The sequence below is a fragment of the Camelus bactrianus genome, chromosome 6 (assembly GCF_048773025.1).
Source record: "Camelus bactrianus isolate YW-2024 breed Bactrian camel chromosome 6, ASM4877302v1, whole genome shotgun sequence".
In the NCBI taxonomy this organism is placed as follows: Eukaryota; Metazoa; Chordata; class Mammalia; order Artiodactyla; family Camelidae; genus Camelus; species Camelus bactrianus.
The window spans coordinates 101,638,259-101,655,721 of NC_133544.1; the positions used below are offsets into that span (position 1 = coordinate 101,638,259).

The 17,463-nt window shown below is 41.9% G+C and overlaps 1 protein-coding gene across 1 annotated transcript in view; it reads left to right on the plus strand.

The window, feature by feature from the left end:
• LOC141578013 (uncharacterized) overlaps window positions 1-17,463 on the plus strand; it is a 119,391-nt gene that overhangs the window by 22,828 nt on the left and 79,100 nt on the right. Inside the window, exon 3 of the mRNA XM_074366564.1 lies at window positions 14,124-14,247. The gene's annotated coding sequence lies outside the window, so the exon portion shown is untranslated. The remainder of the gene's footprint in view (window positions 1-14,123; window positions 14,248-17,463) is intronic.

The following is a 17,463-nucleotide window of genomic DNA, read 5'->3' on the forward strand; positions in this document are numbered from 1 at the left end:
TCCCAGGTTTACAATGTGGAAATTGAGGCACGGATAGAGTAAGTAAGTTGGCCAAAGTCACAGAGCTACTAAGTGACAGAGCTGGTATTTAAACCCTGGCTGTCTGGTTTCCAGGCTCCCAGGGATGGGCTTTGGGTGTTTAGAGGTATCTGCATCCCTGGATATCTTTACCTCTGTGCATCACTTAGCCCAGAAAGGACAGGGAAAGGAGAGTTACACAGGTGCTCACAGTCGTGTCTCAGCCACAGTCCACGGACAGTGCACTGTGATTGGCGTTAAATGTCTTCTGGGCAGCAGATCTTTTCGTATAACAGAAATTTAGTCCATTCAGTTAATCTAGAAACCCTTCCTGCTCTGCTTCTGTCCACTCTTGTCATATGACTGCCTGCCTGTGATTGGGCTGTTGAGGAGAATCTGTACTCATGGTTGAACTCTGATATTTCACTCTGGTTTGTAGTTTCACATCTCCTGTTACATTAATAAATTAAATTTCTGGTTTTCTTGCATCAGTCTCTCATGAGTTTGGTTAATGTGAAACCAGTCCATGGGAGCCCAGGGGTGTTGACGGTATAATTTCTGAGCACGTTGTGGCACTTCTACCTGTGCGGACCTGCGTGGAAGATTTCTGCACAGCAATGACCCAGGCACTCATCTATAAACGCTGGGCGTGCTTGCTGTTAGATAGTACATTATTCCCAAAACAGGGACCTGGCTGATCTGGTGGTCTGCTTTGTAATGAAGATATCTAAAGAATTTATCTTGTTCCCCTCTCCCCATGTCTCCCCTAAAGGTAAACTAAGCCTTTTTACTCATTGCGGATTCTACAATCTCTGCCTCATCCCATCTTTCACGAAGTTCCTCCTTACTAACACACAACTGTTAAAGACTATTTCCTTTGATTATACACAATAAATATGGGAGCATTTGAGAGGTTCTTGGAGTTGGCTCCCTAATCCCTCTCGCTTTCTTTCCTTTTTCCACAGTCTTGAGTAATTCATTCCATGTTGGTAAGACTTCTGCCAGCCAGAACCCACAGTTCCAGGTGAGAAGGATGCAGACTTTATCTCTCCTACCCGAGGGAGAGAGAGAAGAGAATTGAGGTCTGCTCCCCCGTGGTCCGTTTCTGCCCCAGGGCCACTCATGTTCACCTGCAGACTTCTGGCCTCTGCTCACAAGGCCTCTGTCCCAGGACTGACTGCAGCCTTTTCTTCCCTTGTCTATATTTCCTGTGCCTTTCAGAAGTTGGTCTCTTCTCTGCAATTCAACCCTGGCAGATGTGATGGTGGTCAGCGAGCTGGTGGGCAGTCATTTGGTGACTCCCAGGAGCCATGATGATTCTCCTGAGTCTCTCATTCGGGGTTACAAAACTGTCGAGCACCGGAGGAAGCCCATTCACGTGAGGTCAACACAACATCACATCACTTTCATTTTGTTTTTGAATTTTCAGTGGAGAAAGTATTAGTAGGAAACTGTTCCAGATTTTCGGCCGCCTGCTTTCCTCACCATTATTTCCTTGTTGGCTCTGGCGCTTGTTTAAAGAACCAGGTTTCTTCTCTGGTCATTTGTAGCAGCTGGGCTTGCCGAATCCTTGATCTGCATTTGAAGCAGAATGCTTCTTCGTGATGTCAAACTGATTTTCCTTGTCATGTCTTAATAATTTGTGTACACTCATCAATTGTTTCAAGTGAAATGCTCTTTTCCAATTTCGGTTAACTCACATTTGCTGAACTCCTGCTTTCATGCTGAGGGCAGTTTCTTCTTCCTGTAATAAAATTTAGCAATTTGCATTTACTATGGGAAGGTAACTGGTTGGAGGTGCTTTTTTTCTTACCAGTTTTAATAACAATTCACCCATTAGAATGTACGGTGGTTTTTACTCTATGCCCAGAATTGTTCATCCCAGTCAATCTTAGAAAATTTTCATCCCCCCAACAGGAAGCCCCTTACGCATATGCAGACATTCCCATCTTCCCCATCCTCCCACAGCCTCAGAAAGCCACTTTTCTCTCTCTGTGGATTTGCCTGTGCTGGAAATTTCATGTAAATCGAGTTACTTCATGTAAGTGGAAGCATCTATTGTGACTGACTTCTTTCACACTGAGTAACGTTTTCAATATTTGTCCAAGTTGTGGCCTGGGTCAGTACTCTATGCCTTGCTATTGCTGAATAATATTCCACTGTATGGCTGGGCCCCTCTGTTTACCCATTCATCACGTGATAGACATTTGTGTTGTTTCTGCTTTTTGGCTGTGATGAGTAATGGCGCCGTGAATATTCCTGTAGGAGTTTTTATATGAACATTTGTTTTCAGTTCTCTTACGTGTGTGCTCAGGAAGCAAAATTGCCTGGTCATTCAGAAACCAAATGTTCAACTCTCTAAGGACCTGCCAGGCGTTTTTCCAAAGTGGCCAGTCTGTGTTACATCCTCACCAGCAACGGCTGCGACCTCTGCATCTTCTGTGTCCTCATTAGTGCTTGTTACTATTTTTTTGATTATAACCTATTGTAGTGAGTGTGAAGCGGTTTCTCCTAGTGGTTTTGACTTGATTTCCCTTACAGCTAATGATATTGAACATCGTTTCTTTGTGCTTGTTGGCCATTTGTATATTTTCCTTGAAAAATACTTTTCAGATAATCTATTCATTTTTTAATTGAGTTGCCTTTTTATTGTTGAGTTGTAGGAGGTCCTTTTTTTTTTTATATAGATACAAATTCCTTATCAGATAAATGATTTGAAAAAATTGTCTCCTGTGTGTTGTTTTTTCACTTTCTGTATGGTGTCATTTGAAGCAAAGTTTTTAATTTTGATGAACTCCAATTTATCTCTGTTTTCTTTTTTCCTTGTGCTTTTGTGGTAATATTTAATATCTGAGGTATTTTATTTAACCTTTTATATATAAAATAACTTAATTATTAGGACCGTTCTAGGAGACGGGTGCTGTTGTTGTCCCCAGTCTATGGATAGGAGACTGAGATTCAGAAAATTTCACTGACTTATCAGTGTCAAAGCTACACAGTGCTGTTGGAATTCAGACCCTCATGTTTGTCCCAAGTATCTGTGATCCTCACCACCATGCTCCACTCCTTCCTGGAACCGTTAATGAAAAAGTCTTTACTTTTTTGATTTCTTGTTAGTTTTTTTTTTTCTCATTGGGGCTTCATCTCCTCATTTCCTTAAAGAGATCAGTGTAGGTTTATTTTAGGTCTCTTGTAGGCAGAAGCATTGCTAACAGTTAACTTCTTTATTACTCACTCCCCAGTGATGGCTTTTGCTAATTGACCTAATCAAGTCATGCTTAAGTCTTTCCTTCTCATGACACTAACAACAGAGTCATGACTTACTGAATGCTCAAAGCAGAAAGTACTTGATTGATTTTATTTTGCTAACCAATCAAACCAATCAAATAAATACCCGGTGTTGAAACATACGGTAAGCCCTCCAGAATAGGGTCACTGTCTTCCTTGTGTTTCATTTGTTTGGTCACAGTGTCTGGATAGTGCCTTGCTGTCCAGCAGTTTTGTTAGGATACGGTGCTTGTGAATCATTCTAAGGACAGAATTTTGACAACAGACTGTGTTGTTCATTTCACGGGGGAAAGTTAATATAGAAATACTGCTCAGATCTATTTTAAAATTAAGTTTGGAAATTTGAGAAGAGTTCAAGAAACCATACAAAGATCTTTTTCACTAATTTTAGATCTATCTTAGACAAATTATGGTTACATAGCAGAGTAACTAATCAAGTAGATTTGACAAGAGGAGTGTATAATTGATTATTTGTTTTAGTTGAAATATTCTACCTGGGATAAAATATTCAGTGCCCATAAATGAACAAATATGTTTGTATTTCTATGCAACATGGGAGTAGACTTCATATGTTTCTATATAATATATATGACTGTGTGTTTTATTCTGTCTGTCAGTGTTTTTATAGTTTTTCAGCAATGTTGTAACTTTGGAATTCTTCTAAGAAAATCACCTCAGATTCTAGTGCAGTTTGTACTGTGTATGGTGTCTTATGCATGGGATTCCACTGTCCCTTTAGTGAGGAATTTCCTCTTCTCTTGTGTTAGTATCAGAGTTAAAGGAACTGTGATTTCTAGGCCTTTGCTTTCCATGTGTTTGCACTTGGGTGTCAATCACAATTTTCCCTTTCTTGAGTTTTCATTGTTCAATTAGAATTTTTGAAAATAACTTAATTTGTTGCATCGGTCTCCCTAGAAACTTGATGTGTTTGTGCTTTTCAGTTTTCAATTAATGAAAAATGTAAATACACTCTTGTTTTTAAGTAGTCCTTTTTCACTAGATATTTGTTTACCTCTTTATAGTTAAAATATTTTTTTCCCAATGAGTGAATCGGTGTGTATATTTTAAAAGAAACTTTACTTTTTATTCTTTTTATTGTAACAGATATATTCATTGTAGAGAATTTAGAAAATAAGGATAAACACAGTAATAACTTCACAATGGCCTCTAATCTCACCTGGAGATACAGTTGTAAGGATTGAAATTGAGAATTACAAGTCCTCTTAAATTGTTCTTCTTTTTCAAGTACGATTTGGTTACTGAGACCCTTGAATTCCCATATGAATTGTAGCAGCAGCTAGTCAGTTTCTGCAGAGAAGCCCGCTGGGATTGTGATCGAGACCACGTTGAATATACGGATCGCTTTGAGGAGCACTGCCATTGCAAGAGCTCTGACTTCTGATCCAGGAATATGCGTGGTGTGTCTGTCCAGTTATTTAGGTCTTCTTTAATTTTTTTTTCAACAATGCTTTGAGTTTACAGAGTTTTATTTTACTTTTTGTTTTTTGCCTTTATACTGAGGACAAGTGTGCAAGGTACCAGAATCAGAAGTGTATTTGAGCCCCGCCACTTGCTGCCACAATGGTCACTGTGCACTTGCTTCACCCGCTCTACAATCTTGCACAGAATAGGACCTCAGTAACTCTCTCTCTCTCGAATGATTGTATGATTGTTGGATGATGCTTGAGATTCCTTGTGATGATTTTATTTCCCCAGCGTTTCCCCACTTCTTTACTATGCCCTTTCTCTTCCTTTCCTCCAGCCTGGGTTTCAGTCTACCTGTGGCATTGATTTTTCTTGTCTGTAGACACTACCTTTCCCTGGTTCACGATCATTTTACATGTGGGCTGTGGAAAATTGCTAGATGTCCAGAAAGAGCCAATCGATTGCATGCTAGTATTTTTAGAGAGTGTTGCTGTTTTATCGATTGAAATTAAATCAGGCTGACCCCCTGAGCCCTCCCGTGAGCTGTTTTCGCCTTCCTACAGGTGATACTGCTCTGGTTGCTGAATGTGCCCTTTCCCCAGACTTGCTTTTGGAGTTAAGTCACCATCAGTGGAGCCCTCTCTTTAAAAGATGAAGAGAAAATTTGCTCCTTCTCCCTGGTTGGGGACTTGGATGAGATGAGGTACCAGATAAAGAATGGAGCCCCACCTCATTCTAACACCCGCTCGTTCCATTCCTTTCCCCAGGGAAAAAGAGTACAATTCAACACTATAAACATTGATTGTGAGCTAATGAGATAGACAGGACAACCGATCATTTATTAAATATCCTTTCATGCCAGAAACAAATGTATTATACACACAAAAAGCACACAAAGCACGGTAGTAACGTGATTACACACGTGGGTCCGAGTTCGAGTCCTGCTCTGGAGTGACCAGTCCTGAGAGATGGAGAAATGTTAGGTCAGCTTAGCTTCTCCCGGACTTGTTTGCTGTCCTGCAAAGACGGGCTTGCTAGGCGTCCCTCCCCCTTAGAGGTGCTGTGGGGTGTAAATGGCGCGTGGGCAGCCCGAGCACAGCTGCTCATTCCTCGTAAGGGCAGGATAGCATAGCTTTTGTGATTACGGCTTTAAGACCGTCCCGTGTAGACTCTTAGTGCTCCGAAGGGATGCCTTGTGGTTTGGAGATGGGATTCTCACTTCTGTAAATACCCAAGGATTGTGTTATTGGGCCGTGCTGATTTGAATCTATTCTTTAGAAAGTACATATTGTAGATATATTTTTCAAGCATGCATGCTTTTTTCTTTTATTATTTATAGTTCTACCCTCTCTCTTGGTGTGACTTTTCATGGAATCCAGGAAACAGTCCTAAGCCACCTGCCTCTTCACACTTCTCCGTGGTGGTTTTCTTCCCTGACTAGAAGAGGGTTCTGCATAGGAAATTTTCTTTGTTCCCCTTTTCTTGGAGTCACTCTGTCTGTCTGCCCATTTCTCACCTGTCCATCTGTCCATTTATCTACCCACTGAATCTTCTGACATGTTCCAAAAAGCATTTCAGGCAGCTTACAGAAGAACAGATACCAAATAAACAGGTGAGAAAATGGGGCCAAGTTCAGACAGTGAGGCTAGGAGGCAAGCCTGTGTGAGGGTTGCAGGCATGAGAGACACGCGTCTGCCTTGTGACTTATAAGATCGACAGCAACAGTGTGCCTGAGGCTCCCAGCAGACACAGGGAAACAGGGTTTGTGGGAGATGCTCACTGGCTGCGAAATAAATAAGTGGCTTAGGAGATGCCCAGCCTTTCCAGCTACTAAGGCTTAGGAGAATATTTTGAGTTTCTTCCAAAATCAGAATATTGCATCTTTTCTTTTTTCAGAGATCTATGTATAGTTTGTTACATTCTATACCTGGAAATTTCTCCAAAACTGCTTCCCACATGATTCCCATGGCTCGGGAATGGGGTGGTTATGCTCATTGACGGGGGTTGGCCAGAAACAGAAAATGACAGCCTCAAAGGAACCTGGGATTTGTCAGTTATGTTTTGTCAGTACTGTAGAGTTCAAACTCTTTCACAGTATCTCTCCATCTGAGGCGGCAGCGTGCTCTCTTACCAGCATCAGGAGCTCAGGACCACAGGATGGTGCGGGCTGAATGCACTGCCGTCAAGACAGCTGTGCTAGTCACTGCAGGTGTGGTTGTTTTACATACGGCATTTCATGTTCTTTACTAGAATGTTTCAACAGGGAGTTAATTAACTGAGTCAATTCACATTTAATAAATATGATGCTTTGTTGAAAAGACAGTTATAGGCAGAATATAAGCTGTGAAGACTTTAAAAACGGTTTCATTACTGAAATTTCTGTAGGGAAGATACTCAGTTTATCTTATTTATTCCTCTCTTTTAAAGTAACAAAGAAACAAGACAGAAAAGGCAGAGGATGGTTTCTGTTCTTCCTCTCCACTTGCAGGTGCCCTCACCTCCAGTAGCATCCATCCAGACACCAGCACTGACACTGGCCGTGCTCAGAACTGCCTCAGACCTGAAGACACAACTGACAAATAGAAGGGGACCACGCCCTGTTACAGCAGGTGCTCTCACTTTGTGGGTCCTTATGTAACTGCACGATGTTAATCAGGATCGCCCATTCTACATTGTGTAGCGCTGCTGCGGTGTCTCCTAGTTACTTGTTTCTGTAAGTATTCATGTATTATTCCCCAATGCGTGGTACTACACGCCGAAAAATGATTTTTTCAGATGAAAAATAATTTGCATTTAATATAATAAGTCTGAAAAAAGGGGCAAAAGAGTCTATCCTGGTCCCGCTACTCAGAGATAATAATTAACAATTTAACATTTATTTTCTGTTCTTTTCTTCAGTGTGTATCAGCTCTGTCATAAAAACCAGTGAGCACTCTGTCCCTGTTTACTGTGCGGAAATCTCCATTTTCCATTCGGCTTATTACATGTTTTTCTACAATATTCTATCTCCCCTGGCATGATTTTTAATGACCAGTGTAGCATTCTGTCTTAAGGAATGCATCGTCCATTTTACTTCGGACTTAAATAAACATTTAAATTCCAAGTATACTTAACTGAAATACTGAAAAGAGAACTGTGGTGGTACAGGAAGGCCCCTAACTCACTTCCCATTATTTCCTGAGAGTAAAAGCTGTGGAAAATTTGGTATATATATTTCATGACCTTTATGCCTATGAGATACATATATATACACATATGAGAAATCAATGTATAGGTGTGTGTATATATGCTTTATTTAAAAATGAGACCATACTATATGTTTTTCTGCAGCTCACTTTATTCACTCAGGGGTATATCATAGACGTCCTCCCACTCCAGACTCACCCGGTCCTTTCAGATAGATTGGAGGGGTCTCCTGATGTGCGGGTTTCGTCTCTTGTCCACGGACACATTTGGTGGGAGAGTGCTGTGGACAAGGCCCTGGACCACGGCGAAACGCCGGCTCCCTCAGCGCCCGCAGCTCGCCTTGATTTACCGTAACATTGTCTTAATGGTGGACAGTTAAGTTTTCTCCACTTTCCACTGTCAGAAAGAATGTTTGACTTGCATCCTTCTTGTACAGACATTCCTGTGATCTTGTATGTATATTCCTTTAGTTAAGGCTTCTGGAAATTTAGTCCCTGGATGTGACACTTACATTCATCACAGACTCCTTTCAAGTGACTCTAGAAATTCCTTCTCCATTGGGGAATGAAAAAATGCACAATTACTTATGTAACCAATTCTCTATCGCTGGATATTATTTCACTTCAGTTTTTCTTCCCACCTTTGTAAACAGTGCTGTGTAAATGCCCTGATGGATACATCTGTTTGGACTGATTGTTTTTTTTCTAAAGGAAACGATTCCTAGAAGTGGAGTTGAGTCAGTGTGTATGTACGTTTTTCAGAGTTTACATATCCATTGATATGTCATCCTCTGAAAAAGTCGCTCATGATTTGTTCTCCAACAGATGGACACTAACTAGAATATCTTAAAAATATTCGCCAATATGATAAGCAAAAGTGCTTTTTCATCGTTTTAGTTTGCATTTGATGACCAGTGAAATTTTGAGCTTTTTTCACTCATTAGCCTTTTGAATTTTTTAAAATGAATGATTCATTTTGTCCTTTGCAAACATTTAAGTGAGGGAGCTTCTTGTTGCTTTGTGACAGCTCTTTGTATGTTATGAAAATTTACTTCGTGACTTCATCAACATGTATCACAGAGTTTTTTCTTGTCATTTCTTTCCTTTCATTTTGTTCAGAAAGTTTTTTTATTCTTGTTGTGGCTCAAACTACTCTTAAGATAGTAAATGTCTTCCTTGTGGGTTTTATCTTTGACATTCTTAGAAATACTTCCTTATAATGGAATAAATCTCTTCTTTAAGTTTTTTTAATCTCTAAGGTGGTGATTATAATAGTACTTGTTATAGTGAGGAGAAGTTGAGTTAATAAGAGCAAAGGGTTGTATTTGCTGTTATTAGTACTTTTTAATATTTACATCACTATGTGCAATTTATCTTGTGGTCATTATGACAGGAATAGAATTTATTCTTTCTAGGTGATTCTGATTGTCCCAGGACAATTATTGAATTCATACTTTTCTCTTTGATTTGAAATCCCATCTGTACAAAATAATTACATACACTAGAGTCTCTTTTTGAACTCATGGTTCCTTTCTGTCAATCTCCCTTCCTTACTCCAGCACCATATCTTACATATTGTAAAAATTTATTTAATCACTGGCAATCTGATTTTTTTTTTATTCTTTTCATCCATCCCAAATTTTCTTGTCTACTATTATGACTTTATTATTCCTGAAGGGTTCCAAAATATTTTGTTCAAGTTAAAAAAATCAGATTGGAATTTTCATGGGAGTTTTTAGTAAGTTTTGAATTATTCTTAGGAGAACTTACATCTTTACAAAACTGCTTTCCTCCATGCAATATGTTTATGTCTCTACATTCATACCTCTTACTTTAACACTCAGTATAGTCCTGAAGTTCCTCCATTTAGAACATGGGCATTATTTTTGAATTTATTCCAGTTTATTGTTTATGTTTTTGTTAATTTTGTGAGAATTTTTTGCTATTATATATTTAAATGCTTAAAACTGACATTTAGAAAGGAAGATTCTGTTTGTCAATACTCAATTTGTAACTTGTCATTTAAAATTGTAAGTATTAAGCACTTGTTCCAGAATCCTTTCTTTTCTGTTTTTAAAAATTTGTTTCCAAGATTTTCAAAATGGTCATAGCTAAGTAGTAGTATAGGTGGGGAGACAGATGGAGAGAGGTAGTGTGGCTCATGTACAGACTGTGAGCAGTTTCATGGCTGCCTTTAGGCTGGAGAAGCTGCAGAAGAGCCCAGGTTAGACCAGGGGTGGCTTTGTATGCACTTGAAAGCCAGCTCTCCTGCCTGTATGGTGAAGCCTAGTGGGCGTGGCAGGTAGATGATCAAGGTCCGATGGAGGTCATTGGCTGCACAGAGCGCTGTGTCTGTGAGAACTGGCTAACATTACCATGGGAAATGCTTGGCGCCAGGAACACTGCAGGGGAGCTGGGGAGCCTGTGTGTTAAGGATTTTCCAGTCCTGGGAATGGGAAGAGCAGACTCTGCATTCAGATCTGAGTTTGAATTCATCCTCTTTAGTTTACTGGTCCCCTGAATTTTGTCAAGTTATACATCCTCTTTGAACTCCTGTTTTCTTGTCTCTCAAAACAGGAGAATTACGGCCTGCTGCTAGAGTGTTTGATCAGTGTAAATGATTTGTGTCTATAAGATGCCACGTACAGCCACAATCTCAGTGAGAAATGGGTTGTCGCCTCTTCTTCTGCAACTCAGTGTTCGATAAGACATCGGGGGAAAGCCAGTCCCTAATTTGTTGTGATGCAATGAGGAACAAAATTAACGTCTTGCCTTTCCCTAGCAGTATTCTTACTTCTTTGTTTCATTTACCTCTTTCCTCCTTTACTCTCCCCTTTCACCTCCTCCACCAAAAGAGACTGAGACTGAGAACACTAGATTCAAATTACTTTAAATGTTGGCTCATCCCCATGAAATTACAGTGACATTAAAAAAAAATCTGTACACAACCCAGACGATTATATTTGATTTATACACACACACACACACACACACACACACACACACACACACACACAATCAGGATGCCTCCCGTTTGCTGAAGGAGAAGGACCACTTTTTCTGAGTTTTCATTCACTGAGCTTGAGAGGAAAGTCTCTTAAGCAGAAATTCACCTGGCTTCGTGCATGGTTTTTTAAATTGGATTTCTGCTTTGTGTCCATAGAAATATTCTCCTATTAGAAGAGGGGAAGTGGAGACATAGATATTCTGCTGAGATATTGGTGTCATCGTATTTGAGTTGGAAAGGACTTATGACAGCATAGAGTTGTAAGTTTTTATGGGTGAGAATCCATGATAGTGTAACTTGGACAAGAACCCGGGTCTTCTGTCTTCGTGTCCACGTGGATGAAGAGGAAACTGGGTGGGGGATGGCAGGGATCCTTCTTGCATGAGTTCCAGGGTCTTGTTAGTTTTCATTGTTCATCTGCCTTTAGTTTATGTCCATGTGGCCTCTCATGGGAAGGTCACTATGTCCTGATAGATTGAGTTTCTAATCAGCAAAAAGGTCTGGACCCACTAATGGTTCCCAGAGATTTTCTGCTGACCTGCTGACACTTTATATACATGAGACCTAAGAAATTCCTGGATATAAAATCCTTAATGTTATCGTTTGCCCTCGAGTTCCATAGGAATGGAGTGCTGTCTCAGGCTGTCTAAGGCTAGATCTGAACAAAGATAGGGTGATAGGCTGTGCAGATGGACTCTCCCCAGTCTAATGGGATTTCCACCATAGGTTTTAGAATCAGGCAGATTAGTTCAAATCTTGCCTTTACCATTTATTAGCTTTGTGACCTTGAGGAAGAAACTTTACTTTTTGAGGGACCAATTTTCTTTATCTGTAAATAAGTTCAGTATTTATTTTAGGGTTTTTGTTTTAGAATTGAATGAATCAATTCCCTCATTTATTCCTAAAATACAGATCACATGGTTCTATGCTGGTGCCTTATTAGTTGATTACTAAGGGACTCAGCAGTGAGAATGTGGGTGAGGACCCCTGGATAATAGAGCTTATATTCCAGGATATGCTTGTAAAAGACTGGATTGCAGTGGATTTTTAGTAAATGTCCACTCCATTCCTAATCCCCATTGATTGTGTATATATCTTTATACTAATATATGAACAATTTTTATTGCAATTTAAGTCTCTGTAGTATTTAAAGTATGTAGCTATAACAAAAATACGTGAAATAAAATGATCTGACTTTTATTTTCTTTTCAATAAGCAAAACAAAATAAAATAGAAAAGAAAAGAAAAAGTTTTGAAGGAGTAGAAATAATTTTATTTCCGTGGAATCAACTCCCTATGTTAGGTTTTTCGGTTGTGTTCTTAAACAGCATATAAAATTGACAGGTTTTGTGTTCAGTGTTGATAGCTGGGTGAGTATAGTTTCTTTTTGTGGTTGTCTTTGATGAATTATTTGCACTAGATCACAAGTAATGTGCATGTTACATATTGGAAACGAGGAAACAGTGGAGACATACTACCTCCAATGCAGTCATTTTGTTACCGAGTCCAAACTCATTCTGCTCACCAAATGACAGGCCAATAAACTGGGAGATGAGGTGTTGGAGCAAGGAATAGTGACTTTATTTGCAAAGCTGGCAGATCCAGAAGATGGCAGACTAATGTCCTGGAGAATCATCTTCCACAAGTCAGAATTGAGTCTTCTTTTATACTAAAAAGGGGCGGGGTTTTGATTGGTTGTTGGAAACTTCTTGCTGTATGAATTGCTTGTCCTTTGAATCCGCTGTTCTTGCAGATGTCCATGCGGATCAAATCATGTTGCCCCTGTGAAAACTCCAAAAAAAAAACAAAGGTTATTCTCTATTTTGCAACTTGCCATCTCTACATAAGTGCAGATGAATTAGCATCCTTCAAGATCACGGCCAGGAGAATAGGCTGTCCTGGATATTTCTGTCTAAAAGCAACTTTCTTTTACAAATGGTGCAGAGCTAGCAAGTCTGAGCCTAGAAAACAGGGCACAGGGTTAAAGCCAAAGGAACAGACCTAACATGGGGTCAAAATTGTTCTTTTCTATTACAATTCCCTTTTCTGCTTCATAGATAATTTTAGTAAGAAACATGAGCAATTTTGTATTTTTGCTTCTTAATAACCGATAAGTGGGCCAACTATATTTTTGTGAGCAGAGATGCTGTGCGGGCATAGGGGTCACAGCACACTCTTGTTGGGGGTGGCCGACCCTGAAACATGTCTGATGCCACGTGAGTGTTGGTGAGGGTCCCCCTAGCCAGCGGCACTCTTCAGGATGTAGCATATGTGCTTTGACTTCTTGAGACCTCATTTTCGGCTGTAGGAAATTTTTTCAGATACTGCGATTGAAAAATCACTCCAGCTGGGGATAATTAGGGAAAAAAGGAAAAGGAAAAGGGTTTGGAGTAGAGTAGAAGAGAAGGACCTAAGATCACGGAGCCTGAGTGCTTGGCAGCGGGGCCTCGGGAGAGAGGGGAGCAGAGGTGGGGAGGGGCCTGACCCTGGAACCAGCTCCTGCATCTGTCCCCGTGCCCAAGCCACGTAGCTTCCAATGGGCCTGGGCCACCTCTCTGGGCTGGATGTCACCCTGTGCAGAACCTTGAAAATCGAATGTAAGTGGTGGGCAGCACTCACCTAGGGGGTCACTGTGGATTTTGGTCAAGTCAACAGTGCCTTTTCTGGTCATGTGCCTTCACTTGCCCTTTATCTCAGGATCTGAGGAGGAGGAGAAAGGAACTCAGGTAGAGATCCAGGAAGATATCCGACTGTGTTAAGAGAGGACAGACACAGTTACAAGGGGACCGAGGACACTTGCAGCAAAGTAAAATGACTTCACAACTATTGCTTCAGAGCTGCAGGTGTGAGAGAGCCTAAGCCTGTTTCAGAGTGCAGGGGACAGGCGGAAAGGAATGGCAAAATTTCCACTGAAAATTGAAATTTTGTTAAATAGCCTGCTACTGTTGCTGGTATCACTTGAATGAATGCAGGCATATTTCTGTGGGCATTTATAGGTTCACTCAACCACACCAGCCCCTCTTGCCCCCATCGGGGATGGGATTTCTCAAGCACAGTGCACCTCCTGCTTCGGTGGGCCACGCTTCGGGTCCTCGCCTGGGGCCGGGCTGCTGCAAGGCACTGAGTCCCTGAGGCACGGAATGTGATACACGACAGGAACATCTCTGCTATCGACTGAGGGCCTCCTTTTCCCCCTGCAGTGTAAGAATTCCGGTCACTGAGTTAGAAGCATGCTTCCAAGCTGTCCGTGTCCTCGGCATCCAGAAGCGGAGCCTGGAAGCTTCCGAATTTCTCCAGAATGCAGTCTACTTTCACCTTTGGCAGGTGAGTGTATGTCCTTACACAAGTGGAGGAATTACTGCAGTTTTCCTGGAACTTACTCACCACTAGTCCATCTGATTTTTCTGTGCTAGGATTCAGTATGGCCTGCTAAAAAATCTGGAGTCAGATCTTGAAACCCTGATGAAGAGGATTATTTATTTTATTTCACTATATGATAATCTTTTACTTTCAAAATTCAGAATTTTTGGTTCTTTCAGGCATTTTTTGGGGGGTTGGCAAAACAAATTTGCTCTTACCGTCTTTGCGACCTGTTGCTTTGTGCCTCTCACCTGTCTTCTGTCACTTGTGAGGCAGTTCCATTTGTGACCCTGTCCGTGTTGTTCATGTTATACAACATAAAGTCTGTAAAAGTACAGTCCCTTTTACTCCGAAGACATTCCACAAATAACTCCTTAAATCTGGGTGTGGTTTTAAGAAGACAGAATCATTAAAACATGTAATTGCAGGTTGCTAGTGCAAAATCCCCAAATCAATAGTCTAGCTCAACATCTAAAATCTTTCTAATCTACCTTGGATTTGTATGGATAAGTGAAGCAATTTGCTAAGAATTGAACACCAGGGTTAGAATACAGGCTGGTGTAGCTCAGCAGGTACTCCTGAGCCAGCGCTGTGCCAGAGGGCGGGGCCGAGGGAGAGGGCGGGGCTTAGGGAAAGAGGAGGGCCAAGGAGGAGGGGGGTCCTGCCCTCCCTGAGCTGACAGTTTCATGGCAAACACCTTCACCATGTGAAGAACTTGGAGTTTCTTCTAAGAACACTAGGTTTGAAAAGAGTCATAAAAGAACGGGAGTGACAAAATCCAATTTGTCTCAAGTAGGGGAGAGCAGCTGGAAGGCCACGTGGGAGACTCGTGTGTCCAGGTGGGCAGTGTTGGTGGCTTCTACCTGAGCGGTGGTACAGTCAGTGGGACAGTCACCGGGAAAAAACGAACAGATTTTAGGCATGTTTAGATGGTAAAAAGGAAACGATGAATGATGTCTGTGAAGGTAGGATGGAGTAAGGCCCAGGTTTCTGGGTGGATTAATGAGGTAAATGATGGTCCTGCTGTGCTCTGAGCAGGGAAAGCTGCAGAGGGAGCTTTGGGGGAACCCTGATGAGTTCAGCTGTGGATAAAGTGAAAGGCTGTTAAATGTGTGGTCTGGGAGCTCAGGTGAGAGCCAGTAGCGAGTAGGGGGAGGGGAGAGAGACGTTCAAATCATTTTGTCTTGTGAGCATACAAATAATTATGAGTAATGATACACTTACGCCTCTATATTCTGGATTTAACACCCATTAACATTTTGTTATATTGACTGCAGAGGTTCCTAATATTTTTTAATAGAAATAAAATAAATAGAAACAAAATAGTGGAGTTAATAAACATCTTAGAGTTGATGTGTGTCCTTCTATGTATTTTGATACCTCATCTGTTCATAACCATAATCTAAAAAACGTTAACTAGTTTAGCATAAGTGTTAAACAGAGGGACGTGACACACAGTTTTGGGGCTTGAAGCTGATTTTCTCGGGCAAATTATGTAGCCTCTCTGTACCTTTGTTCCATTTTCTGTGACTGCCCCCGGGCCCCTCATCACAGATAATTTCCTAGACTAGATGATAGGAGGGAGGCTGCTGAAGGGAGTAAGAAGTGGCAACTGCTAGGGACACTTAAGAGAGAGACAAAAAGAGATTGAAGTCAATAAACTCAGTACAAACAAATACTCTCAAAAGAGAAAGAATCCTGCAGTGTTTTGAGCCACTTAGCATAAGGGAAACAAAATCACGTGGACCCAAAACTCTTGAGCATGTGAGTATTGTGGGTGAGAATGTGTCATCAGAAAAGGGTTGAGAAAAGGTCTTTTGGTTTCCCTCGACGTTTCCATTAAGGATGAGGAGCAGAAGTGAAAACCCTCAGCTTCAGTGGAAGCTGCTGTTTTGTGTGAAACTGACCAAACTTTGGAGACCAGTCATCAGCGGTGCTGGCAAATGAAGAGATTTCGGGATTGGGTGGGGCACTTGCTGTGACTTCCAGGTGACCTACTGGCTGGGGGCTGTGAGGCGGGCAGTAGGTTTGCAGGGAGACCCGGGCATAATCCCTGGCTCTGAGGCTGCTGCTCTGACTAGCAGACCTGGGCACAGGCAGACCTAATGGGGCAGCTCGGGATGTGGCCTGGGACACCTGCCGTGCTGAGGGGGAGAAGAGCCCTTCCCTGAGGGGGTGTCCCAGCGGAGAGTGGAAACGTCCTCCTGCAGGGGAGGAAGAGCCTCTGAGCAGGGTGCTGGTTGCACAGGCAAGACCACCCTGAGCACTGAGGGTTTGGGGAGCCGGAAGTCACACAGTGGCCCGAGCAGCCTTGTTCCTGAGAAACTAGAGGGAGAAGAGGCTGAAAAGTCAGGCTAGGGTCAGACACTGTGGTGGGTTATGAGTGACAGTAAAGGACTGGTCAGGCAGGCACGAGAGAACCCTGTGGGTGTCCCAGCTGGAGCGTCACGCCAGAGGGTGGAGCTGAGTTATAGACTTTGCCACTTATTAGCTGTGTGACTTTGAGCAAGATCACCCCACCTCTCTATATATACATTCATCTGTAAAATGACACAGTGACAAGCTCTTGTCATCAGAAGGCTTAGTTTAGCTCTGATCCTCTGTGTCCAGTCCTGTCAGTGCTGCCCTGCAAGTTTCTGCAGTGGCTGCTCTTACCCTGAGATGGGAGGGCATAGAGGGACTTTGTAGCGCCCGAGGGCAGGAAGGGGTTGCTTTAAAAACAGGCATGTAGCCGCCTGCAGCTGCAGGCTTGCAGGCAGTTTGGTTGATGGTCCTGGAGAGGACTTTGGAGGCCTTAGCATCATCATAAGACTTGTTTTCCCTTGGGGGCCGGAATTGCCTATGCAGATTAATGTGGAAAATTTGGGCTTCTGGCAAAGCTGTTTTCAGAGATGTTAATATACATAACATATCGTAGAAAATATAATGCTTTTATTTAATCTGTGGGACTTTGCAGCTGTTGGGAACACCTCTGTTGGCCTGGTCTCCACGGAGGACACTAGGGGTCGGCAGAGCGTGCGGGAGGGCAGGTAGCCTGCAGTGCTGCTGCGGGGTGTTCTCCCGAGTAGAGCACTCTGCTGAGTTGACTCTTCTCTGAGTTTGGTTGCCAGATGAGCAGACAGCAAATTAATGAGATCTGGTGGGATTGTATAATGACAGAAGGAAAGAGGGACCTGTAGT